Source organism: Ambystoma mexicanum, chromosome 2q (assembly GCF_040938575.1).
Source record: "Ambystoma mexicanum isolate Mex_15411 chromosome 2q, UKY_AmexF1_1, whole genome shotgun sequence".
Lineage (NCBI taxonomy): Eukaryota > Metazoa > Chordata > Amphibia > Caudata > Ambystomatidae > Ambystoma > Ambystoma mexicanum.
This window is the reverse complement of record NC_090924.1, coordinates 1,403,558,507-1,403,582,410: the sequence shown is the minus strand read 5'-3', so window position 1 is coordinate 1,403,582,410 and position 23,904 is coordinate 1,403,558,507.

Here is a 23,904-nt window from a genome sequence, read left to right as displayed (position 1 = left end):
CCGATGGCAGTGTAACATTGGTTGATATGTTCATTCGGCTATGGTCCCATTGTTTCACATACTATCTTTGCAGTCGCGAACAGACTAGTGAAGGGTCAGTGGAACGTACTACTCGAGTAACGGTGGACCCTCATGCATCACTGCACCGAGGTTCAACGACGGGCGGGGCGTCCCATTTGTGAGTGAAGGCAGTTGCCATTTTCACACACAGCCGCACTAGATGGATTAATTTGTGATTTCAAGCGGCCACAGATGCCTTTTCGACGTGATGTTGCAAATGAGGAATTCGAAGGGCGGCGCTTTCGGTTTTCAGCTAGCGGCGAGGAGATGCCCACAGGTCTGACTGCAAATATAACGTTCTATTGTTCAATGTCCTTGGGACAGGGGCCATGGCGAGGATGCAATGATTGATATGAATAGTTTGGGATGCGCAATGGCGAAGTGGACGATGAGGCCGGACGTTCCCAAATACATGTTACTTCACAACACTGGAATTACGGGCTGGGGCACAGTGGATTTTGCAGGCTGCATAACGCACAGACTCAATGGAAATTTCACATGTTATGTGAGTATGGAAACAGGCGTTCTCATTACGGGATGAGGGAATGATGAATGGATGCATGGACAGATGAATTGATACAGAGTTTGCCATGTACAGGGCTTCTTGGAATCTGTCCGCCTCCCCTGCGCTATGTGATGCAGGGCTGCCATAGTGGGACCATCGTCTATCTGGCCTTGTTGAGCCCTCCCTGTCTCGACGCGCCTTCAGACACTTGTGTCTATGCACGTTACCAATCCCATCTGATGGATTCTGTTTTAACAGACGCATGCACAGGTACACTCGTTTGTGATGGTGTTTTCACCTCGATATAGATAGTTATGATTCGCAAGTGGTTTTTGGGTGGTGATGATCCTTTGGAGTGGGCTAGCATGCATATGGCTGTGGATTTGGTGTGATCATTGAAGTGAGTAATACTAATGAAGTTCTGATGGCCATACTGTTCTTTTTCATTTCATTTGGTTGACAGGTATCTCCTCCCCTTTTGCCACTGCCATCTGTATGCCACTCCTGCAGATGGATTTTACTCCCGACACCTGCTGCTTCGTGTTCATCAGTGGAGCAGCATTACGATCTTATGGGACGATCGCCAATGGGCCACATGCCCTTACGCAGTACTAGTGGCTAGGAGCAACATTTCGGCCTTTCAGCTGGACTAGTGCCTCCCTATTGGGACGGCCCTGCGGTTCTAGGCGCTTCCATGTTGCCTTTTCGTACGAGAATGTAGCCCCTGTGTACCATGAAGGAACAGGGCGTCACACAAGAAGTAGCTGGTCATTTATTGCGGATGCAGCCCACAATGGTGAAATGTGTTTTGGAGTTCATGGCCTAATGGCTGTATGGGCTTGGTGAATTTGTTATGCATTAAATTTCTATTCTGATATGGACCGTGTGGCGTTCTTCTTTGCAAGTGATGTGGCATATTCCTATTTGGGGAGCGATGTATTGTGAGGAGATCTGCATTGGGTTCCAGCTTCGGAGTATAGTTGCGTGGTACTGTGCTGGGCGCGTTTGCCTACGAAGCCCAGTGAGGTCAGGGATGAGGGCTGCCAATATGACTGTTTTAATGATGTCCTACTCATGGGCGGGGGATTTGCTTTTGTGTAACAGATGCCGGTCAGCCAGGTGGATTGGTGGAATGATGTGATTTTCGGAATATTGCTGGTCACAGGTGCCTGTGTTTGCGTGCGTTTCTTGGTGGGGGACTGAGGTCATGTCCATTGGGATGGCTTCTGTATTCGTGCCATCTGTGCCCTGCAGCTCCCATTGGCCCCTCTTGAGATTCATTTGTTCGTTGGCAGGCATGGATGACTTGTACATTTCACTGGTTGCATTGTGTGATTTCATTGCACCTACGGGGAGTTGTGCAATGTGGCCAGGGAGCGGTGTACAGGCACTCAGTGGGGCCGTTTACGGTTGATTCGCGATGCCGTACTTCTCACCATGGCGGAATGGTACTTTCCGCCGTGCTTGATGGCGTTAGGTGCATGTCCGCTAGGGTCAGAATTCGCGTACCGTTGCGCCATGGTGGTCATTACGGTTTGGCATGGCGCGCGCGCGTACTTGGTGCAGTTAGCGTTGGCGTTCACTACGGTGTCGCTAATGGCATCGTACTTTGCGGTGACGTGTCATAGTCGCACCGAGCGCTATTCGATGGCGGTATTGCATTTCCGCCATCGTTTTTCGATTTCCGCCAGGGTCGTAATGAGGCCCAGTGTGTGCTTGCCCTCTGTACACACACACACACGCGCACGCACGCACGCCCGCACACACACGCATGCATGCACACATTCACCCTCACCCTCACACAGACACACACATTCACATAACAATCACACATGCACACAACAACTTTTTTCATACATAACATTGTTTCCTGCCAGGTCCCTCTGCTCCAGCTCAGGAAGCAGAGAGGGAAGTTGAGTGAAATCTTTCTCCCCCCTTATATCACCTCTTCACTCCTCAGAAGATGACATTATGGAAAGCACTCATGGCCCCTATGGGATGGACCTCCTAGTGCACAAAATGCCCAGAGGTAAAGAACGTCTTCAGACCACCATGTATGACAGTGCCTCACTTGAGGGCCTTCAGGCAGTAGGTGTATGATTCTCTGCCATGCAGAATGCTTCCAAAGTAAAAACCCTGTGTATAACAGTGATATGTATGTATATAACGTGTGGGCTGCATCCCGACCACTAGAGGGCAGACTATGACAACACTTTAACATCACAGGACAAATAGTTCCAACTTACTAGCCTCAGAGGGCAGGGCATGGTCATATATGTGAAGTTTAGCCCTCATTACGATAGAGGACATGTTATAGGGGCAGTAAATGGAAGACAGCAGTCAACCATTATTACTAGGGGGCAGGTTATGACTAAAGATCACCACCAGCTATTAATCCAATTAGAAGACAGTGAATGACCATACGCTACCAGTGCTGAACAGGCGAGGTCCAAGCGTTAAGACTAGAGGGTCAAGGGTCAACCATGAACAAACAAACATTACCAATAATGGGCATCCTCCCACCAGACATTACCACGTTGAGGGAAGACTGGGAGACACAGAAGCTGGTGAGTCACTGGACAATCCAGGAATCTGTCAGTCTGTCAGAGGGCAAACTCTTGGCACAGGGATCTGCCTTGAGGTGTTGGGGCTCAGGTCCATGCAGGGGAGCTTCATGCGAGTTAATAACTAGTTCTTAAATCTACCAATCCATAATAATAATAATAATAATAATTTGGCATTTATATAGCGCTACAAACCCTCAGGTATCTGAGCGCTGCTTATTATTACCCACGGTGTGTGGTGCTCATTTATCGACCTCGGAAGGATGAAAGGCTGAGTTTGGCCCCGCCGGGATTCGAACCTGCGTTAGCAGACTCTGCACCGATGTCAAAGCGAGCGCTCTACTCACTCTACTGACAATGGCCAGACTTTAATGGTAAAGAACAGGCCCGCTCCCAAGATGGCGGCTTGTGAGCAGAGCAGATTACCACTAGATGACAGAGCATCATCAAACATTAACATGTCAAGGTGGAGTACAGCCAAACGCCAACACTGAAGGGCAGGCCATACTCCAAGAACACCACCACCACAGGTTACCTCAGATTACCATGAGGAGGCCCTGAGCAGCGAGGCCATGAACCAACACCATTACGAAAGGGAGTCCATGAGCCCAATGCAAACTGGGGTTCAGATCACAGGGCAACAACAGTGCTAGAGACTACTGGAGCATGACCTAGCAACATCACTACTTACCTGTGTCCAAGGCTGCTTTGAGGTAGCCTCTTTGCACAGCTGGTTGGTGGAGGCGTGGTTGTCAGAATGTATTATAGGTTCAGGAGGGAATTCATTGCACCCAGAGGCCTTTGGGGTTTTCGGCAGCTCTGGAAATGTGTACAGATTAGCTAGCCCTGAACTGAATCGCGCGGTGGTGCCTGGTTCCATCCGTGGTGGCGTGGTTTAATGTGGAATCTTTCTTCTTCTTTGGTCGGCGGTTGTGTTCCCATGGTGGTGGTTGCCAAACCTTGACGATAGTCACTACGCCCCACTCTAAAATGGTAGCACGTGAACTCAAGCAAGCGCATGGGTGTGTCCCTTTCCCGGTTAGGACTCATACTGCATTTGTGAGCTGTCACGCCACCCATTCATTTCCTCAGCTTCCTTCTTACAGCCGTTGTCTCCTCTCCCTTTTTCTCAATGCTTAGCCCCTACTTCTGGTTATTTCTGGTCCTTCTTGTTTTTCTGAAATCCTTGGTGCCGGCCATTTTCAGATTGTATCAATGGTAGTGTCTCTAGGGAGCAGGCCATGATAACACTTTGCCACCAGAGGGCAGATGGCAGGCAGACTGTGATGATTAAATATCACCAGTAGAGGGCAGAACTTTACCAATAACTAGCACAATAGAGCAGATATACGTAGAACATCACCGATGGTGGACAATATAGGAACAAATATTACTGCTAAAAGCAAAGTGTCTCTAACAACCCTACCGCTGCAGTGCAGAGCAGAATCAAATATTACTGCTAGATGGCAGACTATAAACCAAGCGCTGGACCCCTATAAGTGGCTGCAGGTACTTTTTTTTTAATTGGAGGGGCGTAAATGGTTGTCTCTAATATGTCGGGGCGACCGAACATAGAAAGTGAGCCCCACCAACCAAGGGATTTGCCCACAGCATATACCAGAATGAAGACATGTTCATGTTGTCTGTGACCATACATGTCCATGAAAGCTGCACTAATGTATGACAGCATTAAAATATAAAAACATACTCCTGCTATCTATGCCAGTAACAAAATCCCATGCCACAATAAGAAAACATGTCCATGCTGGCTGCCCCAATGCAGGCCAGTCTAGCCATGTAACAACACGTACAATGTTTGATCTACCATTAATGCCATGCCACAGTAAGAAAGTATACCCTGGCTGCCTGCTCTAGCAAAGTTATAACACCCATCATATTTGCTTTACCATGCATACCAACATACACTCTCACAACCACACACACACCTAAACAACATGCACGTTCTACTTCACACATGCATACTGACAGATAAAAATATATGCATACATAAACACTTACATATGCATTATTTTCCTTACTTGCCCCCGCAGTCTGGATTCTGCCTGACCCGATGGTCCTCCAGATCCCAGGCAGTGCACTTCAAGAACCAAGAGACAGCTTCCTGAGTCGCAGAGCATGCATGGTAGAGCTGGAGAGCCTCCTTCACACCACCCCATGGGCCATGAATGTACAGGGAGGTGGAAGAGCTCCTGCTGAGGCACCTTAATGCTGCACTACCCCAATCTGCATCCCCAGTGGGCCATAAAAGGCTGGGGAAGCAAAACAAATCGCACGCTGCTTTGCATGGTCCATTGGACTTGTGTGCAGGGATACTGTAAACTGTCAACCAGGTTTCCCTTTGACAATTAAGCAAGTCCAAAAGCGTTCAATCAGCCAGTTTCTATGACATTTCCATTCCCAATCAGCCCTTAAAGTTGGGGCCCTGATCCTCTTGGGATACTGCCTGCAGAATACAGACTGAGAAACCAGATCTAAAGCCATTCATTTGCATATGCAGGTCTGATTGTGAGGCTACTGATGGAACATTTGTGACAGATGTATTTCAAGAAATAACACACATTATTCACGGTGTATGAAATATTTCAATGAAGAAACATTATTTAATAAGTTACACGTTTTTTAATGAATGCAATATTGCACGTATGTCTGCAGGTAGCCTGCTCGTATTGTAACTTTGTACCGGAACAGCACGTAATGACATCCATGCTTACAGTCAACACCTGAATAGCAAAACCAGTTGAGGGGGTGGGGTGGGCAATAAACCTTATGAGGGGCTATCAACCTACCTCTAGCTCATGAAGGTGCGCTCCCGGATACAATATCATACTATATAATAAAAGGCCAGTATGTTTGTCCAATTCCGTCATGCGCAGTAGAGGCTGCCCGAACGCACAGAATGCTCTGCTAGAGGGAGCTGTTGCCTAAGGATATACAGTGGTCCAATTTGCATAGCTTTGCCTAATGTCTCCACTAGAGGGAGCTGTAGTCTTAGGAGCTATAGTGTTAATAAAAGCTTACACTTTGGCCCCTGTACACGGGCCTATACACTAGTACAAACATAAAAAGACGATAGAGTATTAACCTACCATGCCACTTGCAATCAAAAATCAGAAGAAGCGGTAGAAAAACAGGCCCATAGTGCTATGGGTTGGGAAGCCGTCTCCCTCTAACAATCATCTTAGTCCAATTGGCACAGGGAGTGGATCAATGGTTTCTGCAAACATCTGCCTCCCATCTCTCTTTCCGGAAATTCCTTTGAACACAACAATCTTGTATTGATAGGATTAAGCCAACAGGCAATATGGCCGATGAACTGGGCCTAACCAGAAAAGGTAGCTGAAGACATACATATGCATGTGAAGTCTCAAGGTACTTAAAGGAAGATACAGAATATTGTCTCTAGTCCATTGTCTTCCTGCTGTCTGGCATCGCTCTTCCAACTAGTAAAGAGGGGACCGAAGGAACACAAAGCTGCAAAATGAAGATGGTTCAATAGAAGAGTGCTCTCAACAATGTATGACATGCACACACAGAATCCACACAAAGGAATGCCCTTATGCCTGCTGGAGAAACCAGGCTAGGACCATCTTTCTTGGACAGCAGCAGAGACAGCATTATTGTCTTTAAAGAATAAACACCAGAGTAACATGTTCTCTATATCTCCGTCGACTTATTTTGATGATTCGTTTAAGTGGCTCCCCCTGAACGCTCGTACTAACCGGAGAAAGGGAGACCCGTTGAAACAGTGTCTTTGCGGTCTGGCTGGGTCTGTAGACTTGTGCCACTTGCTGATCTGCAAGTGGTTTTTGGACCCGCGGAAGGATCTGTTAAGGCTATTTTTTACCCAAAACATTTGGGACTGCAAGGTGGCTCTGTACTTTATTAAAAATTGTTCTGACGTGGATTTTAGCTTTAAACTGTGTAACTATGCGAGAGCGGCCTTGCTTCACTGTGCGTGACATTTGCCAACTCAGAATTAAATTCGTTTTTTGTTGGTTTTACATGATTATATGGGTGGGGGTCGAGCAGGCTTCAGATTGCTGGGGGTGGGTTTGGTTGGTTAAACGCGTGATGCTTTTAAAACAATGTGTCTAATGTGTGATGCTCTTGATTTTATTAACAACTGTAATTAATGAATTTGTTGAAGGAGAAATCCGAGTCATTAAAGTATTCATTCATTCGATACCAGAACAAACCTGCAGCAACCTGGCCTTGACGTCAGGCATTATAGGATCAAAGCCATCCTAGAATCTTCCAGAAATGAAACTCGCATATTAAAACTAGGGGAGGAGGCATCCGTCCATTGACTCCTCACAAAGGCAGGCAGAAGCGTCAGTTAATCCAGATTCAAATCCTTTAGTCCCCTCATTTTGGAGGCGTTCTGTCTCTCGGTCATATCAGGCACGCCATTCTTTTGGACAACCTTTCCCTTTCTTTAACTCTAATGTGTGCTTTAAGTCAGTTAACTGGTCAGGATGAAAGGTACGCTCTTCCACGTCACCCATAACCATTGACCTGATATAAACCCCAGCTGGCCTCTAAGAGGTCCTGAAAGGGTAAAAAACACACTCACAAGTCACTCATAACCTCGGACCTGATTTAAACCTCAGCTTGCCTCTAAGAGGTCCTGAAAGGGTAAATAACACACTAATACGTCACTCATAACCCCTGACCCGATTTAAACTCCAGCTTGCCACTAAGAGGTCCTGAAAGGGGAAAGAACACACGCACACGTCACTCATAACTCCTGGCCTGATTTAAACCTCAGCTCGCCACAGAAGGGTCCCAAGCACACTACCACATCGCTTATAACCCCTGACCTGATTTAAAGTCTAGCTTGCCACTAAGAGGTCCTAAAAGGGTAAGAAACACACACCCACACGTCCCTCACAACCCCTGACAGAATAGTTTACCATCGATTAACCAGATGCAACCCTTTACCAGTTACTTAAAGTCTGTGCGCCTGGTCTCGCCATTAGACTAACTGTTGGTTCCCGCTGCCGCTATGCAGAAGGCCCACTTGTGGTCAGTCTCCTCCCAATCTCCTCACTGGGGTCTTAAATAGGACATCTTACCTTTATTTGGTGCTGGAGTGCTATGGGAGGAAGTAGCCGGCAAGCGGGAGGTGATCAGCCAAAGCGGGAGGTGATCAGCCAGTGAGTCACGGAGCCAAAGTGTCCAAGAAACCAAGCTCCCAAAAGCATTCTCTGGAAGAAGCAGAGTCAGAGACAGCTTTATTATCTTTCAAGCCAGCCACCAGAGTAAAACTCTCCCTCTCCTTGAAGAAACCCGCAACAACCTACCAACCCACCAGACTTCCACCTTCACGGGTCAAGCCTGCGTGACCTGCTCGAAACCACCCCTGTATTTTCCCAAAATAAATGTCATGTATTGGAATTCGGAAAGGAGGTCTCCATCCATTGTCCAGTTTTTAAAGGTGGGCAGTTGAGTCTGTCATCAACGCAGATGTTCCTTACGTAAATCACCTGACCCGTCTAGAAAGCTTCCGCCGGATGACGTGGAAAACCGCCATCTTTTCTTCCTGCACCTGCTGGTATCTTTCCATGACTCCATCCTCAAGTCTGCCTCCAGTGCTGCACTGCATCACGTGCCCCCAGAAGAGACGCCCGCACAGGACTCTTTTTTAATAACTTTCCAAGTTTCGTTTACATAATACGAATGAATCACTAGACAGAAGATGCACACAGAATACCATCACATGCAACAGAATTATTTTCCATAATAGAACCCATATATAAGCTCAAAATGAAAAAAAAAGCTTAGTGTGGCAGATAGACGGAAATATTAAATATGTGGGAAGCAGGAAAATCACGTGACAGTAATAAAATATTCTCCCACATACCGATGCACTCTGACACCAAAAATACCACAGACAACCACCCAGGCGGCGCGCTTGTCCACACACAGATGCGCTTGCCCCACACAGACGCGCGCGCACACACACACACACCCTGCCCAAACCCCCACACCCCTGTACGTAGACGTACAGTTTTCATTTTTTATAATTCCTGCAACCTAACGATGGATGGAGAGGCTGGAAAACGGTTCAATACGTAAGGCATGCTTGAGAAAAGTGGACCTTAATGGGGGATCCCACCTAGTGCGGAGGTCAGTAGAGCGGGGGTTCGGGGCATGGGGTTATTTCGGTCACTATCATAAACATTTGCTTTTAGAAGATGAACGATGGATGGAGAGGCTGGAAAACGGTTCAATACGTAAGGCATGCTTGAGAAAAGTGGACCTTACTGGGGGATCCCACCTAGTGCGGAGTTCAGTATGGGGGGGTTCGGGGCATGGGGTTATTTCAGCCACTCTCATAAACATTTGCCTCTCAGAAGATGAACGATGGATGGGGAGGCTGGAAAACGGTTCAATACGTAAGGCATGCTTGAGAAAAGTGGACCTTACTGGGGGATCCCACCTAGTGCGGAGTTCAGTAGAGGGGGGGTTCGGGGCATGGGGTTATTTCACTCACTCTCATAAACATTTGCCTCTCAGAAGATGAACGATGGATGGGGAGGCTGGAAAACGGTTCAATACGTAAGGCATGCTTGAGAAAAGTGGACCTTACTGGGGGATCCCACCTAGTGCGGAGTTCAGTATGGGGGGTTCGGGGCATGGGGTTATTTCAGCCACTCTCATAAACATTTGCCTCTCAGAAGATGAACGATGGATGGGGAGGCTGGAAAACGGTTCAATATGTAAAGCATGCTTGAGAAAAGTGGACCTTACTGGGGGATCCCACCTAGTGCAGAGGTCAGTAGGGGGGGTTTCATGGAAATGGGATTATTTTAGTCACCCCCATAAACATTTCCCTCTCAGAAGATGAATCCTGAAAACCTGGAAAACAGCCACATTTCTTATAATGTTGTCGGCAAAGTACAAAATGTGCACCCCTTTTAACCCCCCCAAAAATTCAGATGAATATTTCCTGTATAGTGCAACATTGACATGGGATTTCAGAGCACGCCTGTTCAGACCCTCAGGTGGTCATGTGGAGGACGTGTCTCGCCTCTGAACCTAGCTACCATGATTTGATTCCTTGCCCTGACACAAACTCACTGCAGCATTCAAAAATAAATGTCAAGTGCACATGGTCGTCTTCGAATTGTAGCACCTGTCCCATTTTCTCAAGCCCACTGCAAACTCATGTGACACCTCTGAGTCCTCTGCCTTCACCTTAAGCTCCATGGTGTTGACAAGCACACGCTGACCCTCATCCCCCAGAGTCTGCATAAGACAGGCATTCCTCTGGTCCATGCTGTGGTTCGATCCACAAAGCACCACCGGGTCATTTTAGTGCCCAGTTTTCCATTAATTAAATTTGCGATCCTCAGGGCTTTGCAAGAGCAGAGTGCATCCTGGGATTTGTATTTTATTGATTTATAAAGTGCTTTCACCAAATCACTCACACACCCGTACAAGCACAACACTGGATCAGGATTGCCTAATACAAATTCCCGCTTATACGAACATGTGCCACCCTTCTAAAGCATTGTCGGTTTGGGGGATTCATTTAAGAAGGCTTTGGGGCTACTCTGCTCCCGCTTCTCCATCTAACCACATAGGCCGTTGAATATCCTTTTGCAATAGGTTTGCGCTTCTGAAGGTCTGTACGAATGCGACTGCGGTCAGTAGGCTCATCTGGGAGGATAACTCATGGCTATGAATGCAGGAGACCCCTCGGCCTCTATTTTACTTATTTATTTATTTTTACATTTATAAAGCGCGCTAAGCCCAGGGGAAGCAAGGCGCTTTTCTCTGCAATCTTGCATTTTCTCTGCGATCTTTGTGAAAGCGGAACAATCCCATCATTGAATTCTTAGTAAAAAACACTTGAATTGCTCTTGTTACCGCGAATTCCAAACCCATTATGCTTCGAGTTCCCAAGCGCCACTCTAAAGATGTCCTTTCAGCCTGTTGTTGTCATTTTTGGGCCTGGGCTGCCTATGTTAGTTACACATTGATTTCAGCTGCAACCATGAAACGTGAAGATTTGTTTATCGGGGGCTGGGCAGCGCATACAAGTACTCTCTAAGCGCTATATGAAATGGGCATGCAATGTTTTGCACTTTGATCAAAAGAGTAAAGCAAGTTATCAAAAACGACAGAGATTTTCAAGGCAGGAAGGCCTCTAAACCCTTGCTTTTCTCGTTACCTTTAAAATGTAGCTTATTAAGACGTTCTTAGGACAGATCTCCTTTAACCCCCTTCCCTTCTAATCCCTCACCACCAGCTAAGTAACACCAACCCCCTCACCCCTCAAATCAAAACCAATAATTATTATTAGGAGGAAACAAATACAAAAAATAGAGAAAAAAAAATTAAGTTCACATATGCAGGACCCATGTGCACTGCATCAACCTTGTCAGTCTTTCCCCAAAAAACGATTAATAATAATAAAATCAGACTGAAAATAACTAATGAAAGCACAACAAAAAATAAACCGCAAAGATTGAAATGCAATACCTTTGAAAAGGAATCACAACTTCATGTGCGTCTAGGAGAATTGACAGAGCAAGTTAGATTCCTTGCCTCCACCGAATCCCAGGAGAGCTGTTCCAATGATGAAAAATCCCACTAAGACCCCACCGGAAAATCAAGCTCGCTCTAAGACAACTCAGGGCGCGCGGAGCTGCAACCGGAAATACACCTGCAGCCAAAAGGGCGAACAAAGAACACTTCTGAACAGGGTTCATGCCGTTTAAATTCATGTACAATTCACATGCAACATTTTTTTAGAACTGAAACTGACCTGTGCATAATTTGAATTTGACAAGGGCAGGGTCCAGATTGTGGTTGTTGGAATGAATGTCTGGAACACTTTCTGCTTGAGCTCAATAGGTTGCAGTTGTTTCATGATCGAAATGATTAAGTCAAAATGATCATTGGTGCTCACGCAAGACACTGCTCGCGACCGCGCCCTGGCGCGGCGTTGACGCATGGCATCCTGCACCCTTTCCCATTGAAGTAATCACCAGCCATTTCAGAATTAATCTTTGCCACATTGTAGCAACTACTTCAAAGTAGGAAGAATAGATTGAGGAGGCGAAGCCCGACGTTGTACATGCGAGGCCACGCCATGTCTGCTGCACCCGGCGAAATTGTATCCACACATTACACAGTGGCCAACATAGCTGGAAACGACATATCTACTTGGCTATGTCTCGCTCTTTCTCTATCTCTCTCTCTCTCTCTCTCTCTCTCTCTCTCTCTCACACTCTCTCACACTCTCTCACTCTCACTCTCTCACACTCTCTCTCTATCTCTCTCTCTCTCTCTCACACACTCTCTCTCACACTCTCACACTCTCTCTCTCTCACACTCTCTCACACTCTCTCACTCTCTCTCTCTCTCTCACACTCTCACTCTCTCACACTCTCTCACACTCTCTCACTCTCTCACACTCTCTCACACTCTCTCACACTCTCTCTCTCTCTCTCTCTCTCTCTCTCTCTCTCTCTCTCTCTCACACTCTCTCACACTCTCTCACTCACACTCTCTCACACTCTCTCACACTCTCTCACACTCTCTCACACTCTCTCTCTCTCTCTCTCTCTCTCTCTCACACTCTCTCACACTCTCTCACACTCTCTCACTCTCTCACACTCTCTCTCTCTCTTTGTCTCTTAATCTCAGTGATTGAAGTGGGCAGAAGCGGTTGGGAGCGGTGCTCCACACCTTTCTTAAATTAAGTTTTACTGTTCCTATACTTTTATTTGAAAAAGAAACACATCTGGATGGTTTCGTTTTAAAATAAAAGTGTAGGAAGAAGTTGAAACTTCTGAACGTTCCCTTAAACAGCAGGCGCATTTGTTTGGGGGGTTTGTATTGCGCGTGGTAGGGGGCGTGGCGATGGAGTTTGTGGGGAGCATGACAGGCCAGCAGAGAACATAGTTCCACTACTTCTTTTCGTAGACTTCGACCAATGCTCAATCTCTCTCTCTCTCTCTCAACCTCTCTCTCTCGGCCTCTCTCTCTCTCTTTCTCTGCCTCTCTCTCTTGCTCTCTTTCTCTGTCTCTCTCTCGCTCTCTTTCTCTGCCTCTCTCTTTGCCTCTCTCTCTCTCTACTTCTCTCTCGCTATAACTTTCTCTCTCTTTCTCTCTCAATCTCTCTCTCCCTCGCTTTCTCTGCCTCTCTCTGTCTCCCTCGCTCACTCTTTCTCTATTTCTCTCTCTCTCTCTTAATCTGTCTGCCTCTCTCTCTTTCTCTGCCTCTCTCTCTGCCTCCCTCTCTCTCGATTTCTCCCTCTCTCTCCCTCTATTTCTCTTTCTCTCTCTTTCTCTTTCTTTCTCAATCCCTCGCTGCCTCTCTCTCTTGCTCTTTTTCCCTGCCTCTCTCTCTGCCTCCCTCTCTATTTCGCTCTCTATTTCTTTCTCTCTCTCTCTCTCTCTCTCTCTGTCTTTCCCTCTCAATCTCTCTATGCCTCGCTCGCTCTCTTTCTCTGCCTCTCTCTCTCTTTCTCTGCCTCCCTCTCTCTTTCTCTCGCTTTCTTTCTCTTTCTCTTTGAGTTCCGTTGTCTGCTGTGTAGTGCACAGATCCAATGTGACCTGTGTCTACACTTTCGGACAGGGTCCATCCTACACCTCAGGAGGCACAAGACCATCTTGTCAATCGCTAATCACTCTACTCAAGCCCTACTACACTCTGTCTACTAGTTCCCTACCTCTCCTCTCCCCCGTCCCATTCCAGCGGTGCTGCTACACCCATACACTACCTGCAACCCACTGGGGGAGTTCCCCAAATATAGCTCTCTATTCCTCCGGAGAAAGGTTCACGCTTTGTAACTGTTTGTTGATGGAACTCCACAAAACGTTGTCGAAAAGAAACCTATGGGGTGTGAATGTATCTTCTTCTTGGACATATTCCTGCAGTTTTATCTAATAGTTGCTCTGGCAGGGGTGTTGCTAGGGGGGCTAAGGTGGCTGTAGCCCCTGATCTTTTGGTTGTAGCCCCGGATAGAATCTCAGGAGCAACAGCCAAAAGACTAGCTAGCCCCCAGTCCCAACAGTTCCGACATCAGCGTAGCCCCGGGTCTTTTCCAGACCTAGCAACTCCCCTGATTTCTGGGGAGTCCGAGTAACTACCGAGTCCCGAATTGTATTCAAAAATATGTTATGCTATGTTCTGCTAATTCGCTTTTATGCTGTACACCGCACCACCGCAGTGGCCTAAAAGTGCCTGAATCTTGTCTGCGTGGGTAAACTGTGACCCCCCTCCCCGGGTGCAAAGCAGACTGTGGTCTGAGGGGTGAGAAGGAAATGAGGATAAATGTGAGCGGGAATTGGGAACAGCGGCAGAACGTCGGAGAGAGGACAGAAGACAAAGATGACAAGGAGAAGGGAAAATAACACGAGGAATGAGTGGTAGCATTAGCTGGGAGGCGCGTGCCGTAGTACAGGTTTAGACCAAAGACACGAGGAATGAGTGGTAGCAATAACTGGGATGCGTGTGCCGCAGTACAGGTTTAGACCAAAGACACGAGGAATGAGTGGTAGCATTAGCTGGGAGGCGCGTGCCGTAGTACAGGTTTAGACCAAAGACACGAGGAATGAGTGGTAGCAATAACTGGGATGCGTGTGCCGTAGTACAGGTTTAGACCAAAGACATGAGGAATGAGTGGTAGCATTAGCTGGGATGCGTGTGCCGCAGTACAGGTTTAGACCAAAGACATGAGGAATGAGTGGTAGCATTAGCTGGGATGCGTGTGCTGCAGTACAGGTGTAGACCAAAGACTCGAGGAATGAGCCGTAGCATCAGCTGGGATGCATGTGCCGCAGTACAGGTTTAGACCAAAGACACGAGGAATGAGTGGTAGCATTAGCTGGGAAGCGTGTGTCGCAGTACAGGTTTAGTCCAAAGACACGAGGAATGAACGGTAGCTTTAGCTGGGATGCGTGTGCCGTAGTACGGGTTTAGATCAAAGACATGTGGAATGAGTGGTAGCTGTAGCTTGGATGTGTGTGCCGCAGTACAGGTGTAGACCAAAGACATGAGGAATGAGTGGTAGCATTAGCTGGGTTGAGTGTGCCGCAGTACAGGTTTAGACCAAAGACACGAGGAATGAGTGGTAGCATCAGCTGGGTTGTGTGTGCCGCAGTGCAGGTTTACACCAAAGACACGAGAACGAGTGGTAGCGTTAGATGGGTTGCGTTTGCCGCAGTGCAGGTTAAGACCAAAGACACGAAGAACGAGTGGTAGCATTAGCTGGGATGCATGTACCGCAGTACAGGTTTACACTAAAGACACGACGAACGAGTGGTAGTGTTAGATGGGTTGCGTGTGCCTTAGTGCAGGTTTAGACCAAAGACACGAGGAATGAGTGGTAGCATTAGCTGGGTTGCGTGTGCCGCAGTACAGGTTTAGACCAAAGACACGAGGAATGAGTGGTAGCATTAGCTGGGTTCCATGTGCCGCAGTACAGGTTTAGACCAAAAGCATGAGGAATGAGTGGTAGCATTAGCTGGGTTGCATGTGCCGCAGTACGGGTTTAGACCAAAGACACCAGGAATGAGTGGTAGCTTTAGCTGGGATGCGTGTGCGGCAGTACAGGTTTACACCAAAGACACGAGGAATGAGTGGTAGCATTAGCTGGGTTGCGTGTGCCGCAGTACAGGTTTAGACCAAAGACACGAGGAATGAGCGGTAGCATCAGCTGGGTTGCGCGTGCCTCAGTGCAGGTTTAGACCAAAGACACGAGGAACGAGTGGTAGCATCAGCTGGGATGCGTGTGCCTTAGTACGGGTTTAGACCAAAGACACGAGGAACGAGTGGTAGCATCAGCTGGGTTGCGCGTGCCTTAGTACGGGTTTAGACCAAAGACACGAGGAACGAGTGGTAGCATCAGCTGGGATGCGTGTGAATGAGCGGTAGCATCAGCTGGGTTGCGCGTGCCTCAGTGCAGGTTTAGACCAAAGACACGAGGAACGAGTGGTAGCATCAGCTGGGTTGCGCGTGCCTTAGTACGGGTTTAGACCAAAGACACGAGGAACGAGTGGTAGCATCAGCTGGGATGCGTGTGCCTTAGTACGGGTTTAGACCAAAGAAACGAGGAATGAGCGGTAGCATCAGCTGGGTTGCGCGTGCCTCAGTGCAGGTTTAGACCAAAGACACGAGGAATGAGTGGTAGCATTAGCTGGGTTGAGTGTGCCGCAGTACAGGTTTAGACCAAAGCCACGACGAACGAGTGGTAGCGTTAGATGGGTTGCGTGTGCCTTAGTACGGGTTTAGACCAAAGACACGAGGAATGAGTGGTAGCACCAGCTGGCCTGGAGATGTGCTCAAGAGTTCCTGGATGTTGTTGTGGCTTAGAGACCAGAGATTCGTATCCTCAAGAAACCTGGTGCTACTGAGCCAGCTGACAGAGGTGTCCGAGCCAAGAGTTGGCTGTGTGCTGAAAGAAAAGATAGGGGACACAAAACGGCACAGTGTCAAATGAAATAAATATAATATACCTAGTTATTTTTTAAGGATTACTAGATTGATGCATGGATAGTACGCACACATATGAATTCCTTTCTTTACCTGTGAATTGCCGAGCTTAGCTGACACCCACATCTCCTGCTCCACCACTCACCAGGACAAGTGAGGCAGTAAATCCCACAGTCTTGGGCTGGTGTTAACTTCATAAAAAGGTCCTCACTGAAACCTTCTCCTTGAAAAGTCAAGGACTTACAGAAATACCCCTTAAAACCCATTGTAGTAAAAAAAACTTTACCTACAAAAACATTTCATTTTTCCGATGCATTTTTTTTCGATACTTTTGCATTCGAAAATATGTATTCGAAGCAATGCCTGGATACCAATAAGACAGATGGAAAGAATATTGGAAAAGACCCATTATCTCCCCCAATATACCTAGTCAATCACCACCCAGTTGGGCATAGCGCTTGGAAGACTGATCATCTGATTGGCAAGTGTTAGAATTAGTTCTCTTCATCCGGTCTGGCAAAGGAGACATCGAAGCAGGGAAATGAGGACCACAGTCAGCCACCCAAAATACGGGAATTCACAAACGTGTGCCATTAACCCAGTTTTTTTAAACAAGGATTTGATGGCAGTGTGTGATGCGCAGTCTACTGGGCTTCTGGGGAAGCAGCCTGCAGTGCAAACGGAGGAGAGGCAGCGGGAGCCAGTACAGGTAGGTGATGGGTGTGTGGGGACTGGGGCAAAGAGCCATTCAGCAGGAGGCGGACCCGCCCCAACAGAAAGGGGGCAAGGGGCAGGCAAATGACTGACCTTTGCGCGGGCTCTTCCTTTGCAGATTGCCTTCTGCAACATTGGTCTTAAATCAGGGCTGGACTGGCCTACAGGGAACTCTGGAGATTTCCGGTGGGCCTCTGCACCCTGGCACTCTTTTGTATTTTATCTGCAAATTTTCTCATAGGGCTTGCTCAAAATGTGTAACATGGTGCCAATTATTTCTAGGGCCTCTTTTGGTTCCCTGTCCACCTCTGGGTCGAATATATGCAGTGTTCGGACCTCGGATACCAGAAGATCAGGAAAGCCCTAAGCTTCCTATGAAATATTCATTGAAAGTTCATTTTCCTGCAGAGGAAAGAAGTCCAATCGTATACTTTAGCGCACTGAAGCCACCAACAAGCAGCAACAGTGCTATATAAATACAGCACAATAAACAATCAAATGAAAACAATCAATGGTATCTTAAATCTTCAGACGGAGTGGAGCGCAGGCGGACACAGAAATCCTGCTTCGTGTCTCAGGTTGATATACAAAACCATACAAATGCCCAGAACACAAAAAGTAGTGTGAACGCAGATTTAACAGTATATCTAGCACAACTTTTTGCACTTGAGGGACTTGCAAGATAGGCCCCTAAAAGTCCTTTTTTTCTGGGAATACAATTGGAAAATTTGGGCAAATAAGTATCACTTCTTTAAACTGACTACTTGATCATGAATACGTTAGTGATAGAAAGCTACAGTCAGGCAAGAGAATATAAATATATATCTTTTTAACATTCACCCTTTAAAAGGGGGAATGCAATAGACTTCAAGCAACACACATTGTTAAAAAAAAAAGTACAGCTATCATTTTTCCAATTTCTGACACTTCCGGAGATGTTAAGGAGCTTTGTTTTTAAGAGAGGCGTGATCAGGTGAGGCATGTGATGTGCATTTTAGAGGTTTTTGAAGTCAGTGTTTTTTTTTTTTACTGTATATTTTTGCATTTCAATATTTAGGGATTCTTTGTTTGCACCTGAAACTGAGGGAAATCAGTTTCAACGACAAGGGATTGTCAAGCCGCAGCGCATAATTGTCAGTCGCTTCCGATGACAGAAAAAGAAACAAAGAATAAACAAAAAAACATAACATGACAAACATGGAGAGAAATGTGGCGAGGGACATTTTTAAGGATCAAGGCGTCAGGTGGAAGAGGCAAGCAAAATGATGCAGCCCGGGAGGCGGTCGTCGAACGGGTTGTCCAATATGTCTTCGTTTAGCAAAAGATGGGGCAGGGGAAAGAGACAGGTACACCTCGTCGCAATGAATCCAAAAATTGGAGAGAGCTGAAATGCAACCAATTATCAACGCGCAGATGGGATATCATGGATCCAGGTTCCTCTTCACGGGGGTTTCATTGCGGAAAACGGTACTAATAGAAGAGCGTCGATTATTCTGAAGCCGAGAGATTTTGTACAGCAATGTGTTTTTACCTTTCTACAGCCTGCAACCTTCTGCCAGTCCCCCCCCCCACTGCTCCCTCCCTGTTTTATCTCATTTCAGGAGGTGGTTTGAGGGTAGAACATTGAACGAACAATGCACAGCTGCTGCGGCGTAGAGATATCTAATTGTCAATATTGCAGAATTTTTGACAGACCATTTTCTTGGCTTTCGGTCTAATGCCGGGCAAATTGCCAATCCCTTCTGGGGGTGGCGGGGGCACGCCGAGGCCAACCATGTTTTATGGTCGGGACGACTTGGCCAGCGATATACCCTCTCTTGGGCATCGTCCACGTGCTCTTGTTACGAGTCAGTGTGATGGGGCAGGCTGTACCTACCTGCACGGTTCTTGGCGCAATTGTCGCGCTAGCCTTTATGGGGAAATCCTGGCTTCCTTTGCAGGGAAACCTGGGAGTCATTTTAGAAAGCCCTGGAAGCAAATCACACGATTATGGATTTCATTTTTCCTTTCACACCAGCGTTTTGCTTTTCTCATTTTCTTGTTCAATGAACACAAAGATCGCACAAACAGTTCTATGTTTCTCTATATTTCTATGCATATACCTATAAAGACATAAAGATATTACACACATAGCTAAATATAGATATATAAATACGTGTAGACGGTTCCTAGTCATTGCATCGAATTCCTACCATCGACATACTATTCTATTTAAGAAAATGCATCAAAAGAAACTGCATCGAATGCATTTATTTTTTATTTTTGGGGTCCTCCCCAACACCCCTTTTTTAACCTTTAAAACCCATTATAATTAAACTGAACGCTTTACCTTTAAAAAAAATTCAATGCTTTTTTTTTAATGCAATTTTTTCGATGCAATTTTTTCAATGGTGAGGCATTCGATGGTATTGCATTCGATGCAATGACCAGATACCCGTGTAGACACTGTAGCAATGGATACACGAGTTGTTAGGGAATAGTGGACAAATATTAGAAAAGGTAAAATAATAAGAACGGAAAAAACTGTACATATTTGGGGTGGCAGTGGGCATGGATAGGTGAGGCCTGAATCGGGGTTAAAGCCCGGGACATGCCCCAAGGCCAGAATGTCCTATTTGATTAGAGCAGGTGGGGAACGGCACAGTCTGGGCACCACCGGCATCCCGTAATCTGCTGTCAAATTGGATATTTCTACATTTCAATGATACACCGCACAAGTAGAATTATCCCCCCACCCCCTCTCCGAGTGGGGCCCGCGTCTCCTGCCCCCAGATGTTAGTAATGAAAGATTCAATTTGAGGGTTTAAATTACAAATAAATAAAGTATGAAACAGATGCGGTTTTTAAGGAAGTTCAAATTATCCGCGGAAGAAAGATCTCCGTGTGCATGACAAATGGGGGGGCGCATTGTCTGCGGAGGCTGGCGCGGGCAATCTGCCACTGTACAGACCCCCTAAGGACAGGATTGGGATCCGAAGGCAGAGGCAGTGCTGGAGCTTGTCATTAAGCAAAAATTGTGTTTAATAAAACTTTATAACCGTGATTAATCCTATGAGGCCCTGAAGGATTTTGCCGCCTCGCGATAAACACATTTTCCTTGTTTGCAATGGTAATGATTTTTTTTTCCTCCAGAGTTGAATGGAAGTTACAGAAAGCTAGAAAAAAATTTACAAATTATAGAGAGAGAAAATGGGCAGAAAAAGGAATATCTTTGGTATACGTCGACGACATCTGGAGGGATTGCGATGCCGGCGGTCGAGTGTGGTAGGTAGCCAACATTCGGAATGAGTGAATTAAGGGGTTTAATTAAAGCACAGTGCCTCGAAAGGACCTGGTGGTCCAGTATTGCCTAACATGTGACTGACCTACCCCCAGCACTCCTGGTCTTAAAGAAATACTGGGTTGGCTGGAATAACTTGCCATATAGAGCTGTTCACCTGTAACTTGCTGGTAGGCTGGAAACCATTTTTGCTGCATGGCACAAGACACATTGAGAGGTGGCCTTGAGACTTCGTTGAAACTCTTGAAATTGTGCAAAGAAATATTTACCATGGAAAAAGAAAAATACATATGTCTATAAACCCATTTTCTTATTTTATGCATAATTTCAAATCCTGTCTCCTTGCAAGGGGCATTTCCTCTTTTGGATGTTTAAATGACTATTTACTTACAGTCCCCCTGCTCCACTCAATCTTTGTCCACTACCCTCATGCCATTTCTATCAAAAATGTGTATATGTGGGGCCCCTGGTTAAAAGATTACAAATTCAAATTCCAAAACATGATGTGCTGAAAATGACATCTCTCTTTCTGCGCCTATAACAATGTTCTGTCATTTTTATAAAACCGTTTCAACCTAGAAATTCTGCTGCAGGTCAGCAGAAAGAAACCTCCATGTAAAACGAGGATCCTCCCCGCCCCCCCCCCCCGATTTAGGCTCAATCCTCACTCTCGCATCCATTACACCTCTCTCTGACCTGCCTCTCTGTAACACAGGGACCCCCAGCTCCCTGCTTGCGCCCCCACCCACCTGATAGGGGCTCACGGTGCAGCCACAATCAAATCACTTGAGGATCAAGAGAGGTTAGTTAAAAATGTCTTTAAAAAATAATGGGTATTCATGTGTTATTGGGCATTTGTATAGCGCTGTTCACCATTGGTATGATCTCAACACGCTGTGGGTTGAATGCCCTCAGTGACCATAGTCCAGGCCAGTGGAAAAATAGGGTGGCAAGTAGTGCATGCATGCGGAGCATGTGTGCCCTCAGAATGTGCGCAGCTATGACTACATTTGTGGTGGGTAGCGGCATTCTATGGGCTAAGCAAGGGGGCAAGGCTGGGCGAAAGGAGAACACACCAGACCTGTATCTTTTGTTGGAAGCCAAACTGGCCACATGTTTAATCTCACAGCAAATCCATAATGCAGTCCAAAAATGTGACGTTACATAAAACACATTCCATCCATAAACAACATTTCTTACTGGCAAGTGGTCCAGGGGAACCCATGGCACTCCGCCCCCCCTGCCTGCGTGTCGCATGTTGGTGAGGCCATATCCCCTGCCCACCATGCTCTACATGGGAGGCGTCACCGGAAGGTAGCTCCCTTTTCTTATCGGGCCAGCTGCCGACCGGTCCTGATGCCCCTGTCCCCCGCCAGGAACTTCCGTTACCCGTGCCTCATTCTGGCTCCCGAGTCCCCCGGAAAGGGATCTCATTGTCCCCATTCTGCTCCCTCAATCACCAACCCCCCCCGTCCTCCTAAAACAGGGTGGGTGGGATGGGAAAAGACTTAGCGTGGCTTCGTGTGATGCAGGCGGCGGTCCAGGCACGGCAGTAACAGTCAGGCAGGACAAGGCAGAGAACATGCTCTTCCCGCCCTGCCAGGCTCTATTTAAGCCCCTAGGCTGGCACCGCTGTGTCCATCCGCGGCCGCACGGGCCCACGAAATCCACCCATCCGGCCCTCTACTGGAGTGCTTCCGCCTGCACCTCTGCCTCTGGCAGACCCCTGCCCGCCCAACCTGGCACCCCGTGATGGCAAGGTTTCGGCTTTGATGCTTGCAGTTCTGTGGAGATTGTGAGATACTAGCAGTATGTGTACAGCTAGGCCGAATTGTCTTGGGTATCTGCACTCTAGGACAGGTGTTGTCTGTATGTGAGATTATGGGCACGATTCATGGAAAAGGTGCATTTCTCCCGCATTTGTCACATGCCAAGAACGACGCTGCACGAGCCCATGCGCACAATATAAATGCGTGCCCCCGTATTCATGGAATTTTCTGTGCAAAGTAACGGTATATGCAAGTCGTGCCCGGAATGCTCCCAACACGCCCCCATGCAAAGCAAAAACAACCAGAACAGCTACCTTTGCGTGCACCCCCGGCTGGGAATACATGCACCGTTCAAACAGTGCATGGTGGTCCCCCGCAACTGTGTCTGCACCTCGTGGACTCTGCGCGGGGTCCCCGTAACTGTAACCGGCACCCCGAGTACATGCGGACAGTTTCACATAAAGAATGTATATACCCCATCAAACTGTGTGCAAACCGCCATAAAAAGTCCCTGCACCCTGCTACGCTGCCTGCGCACACCCCTAAGTATGATGGGAACCCTGTCTGCGTTCATGCACTACTAAATCCGACATGCACACTCACCCCCAGAGTTGCTGTTACTCCATGCAAGTCCATACGCCTGCTTCTGGGTGTCAGAGATTTCCAGGGCACTGTGTGGGCATTTTGTAGTTGAGAGGATGTGCGGTCACATCCATGAATATGCTTTGTTGTGTGCATCTGTGGGCGTGCTATGGACTGCTTGCGGTCCATCCCTTGTAATGCCCACTTTCTGGCTTGTTCCGTCCTATTTTGCGTGTCCCCGCCCCTATTCCAGCCCCTACACAGGTAACACCCACCACCTGCATTGAGTCTCATGCAAGGCACTCGGCCGCTCGCAGAGCCGTGCCCAACATGCGCGAACTCTATGCAAGTCAGAGAGAAGTCCCGTACAGTCGGTTCCATGAATCGATGAGCAGTGTTTTGCACGCAGTTTGACATGCAAAGTTCCCGATTTTACACGCAAATAATTCCATGAATCGAACCCTATATTTGCAACTAGGCCGATTTTTTTCATGGGGTACAGCTGCGTTCTAACGATCATTTAGGGGTGCATGGTGGTGTATCATTATGTGTGCAGCTAGGCCGAAGTTGATCATGGAGACTAGCCGCATTCTAATTGTTTGTTGGTGCAGAGGAGAGAGTCAGCATATTGGTAGGTATGTGTGAGTATCTGTGAAGTTGGAAGAGGTCCCCTGTTCCTAATTACCTTCCTGTGCCTGCCGAGATACTTTTGCTCCCTATTATAGAGGTTTGGTGCTTTAGTTCTCCATGAACATCTCAGTCAATTGTGTAGTCAATTCTGTTTCCCCAAGCTTGGCCATATCTCTCATAGACTCACAGTATCATAAATGTTGAGTTTCGCCGTTTCCTATGACAAACATTTGCACTGGAGCAAATCAGGAGAGGCCAGAGGGCATCATAGGTTGGCACCTGCTGCCTTACACCCGAGTCACAAACCCTAAAACGGGAGCAAATCC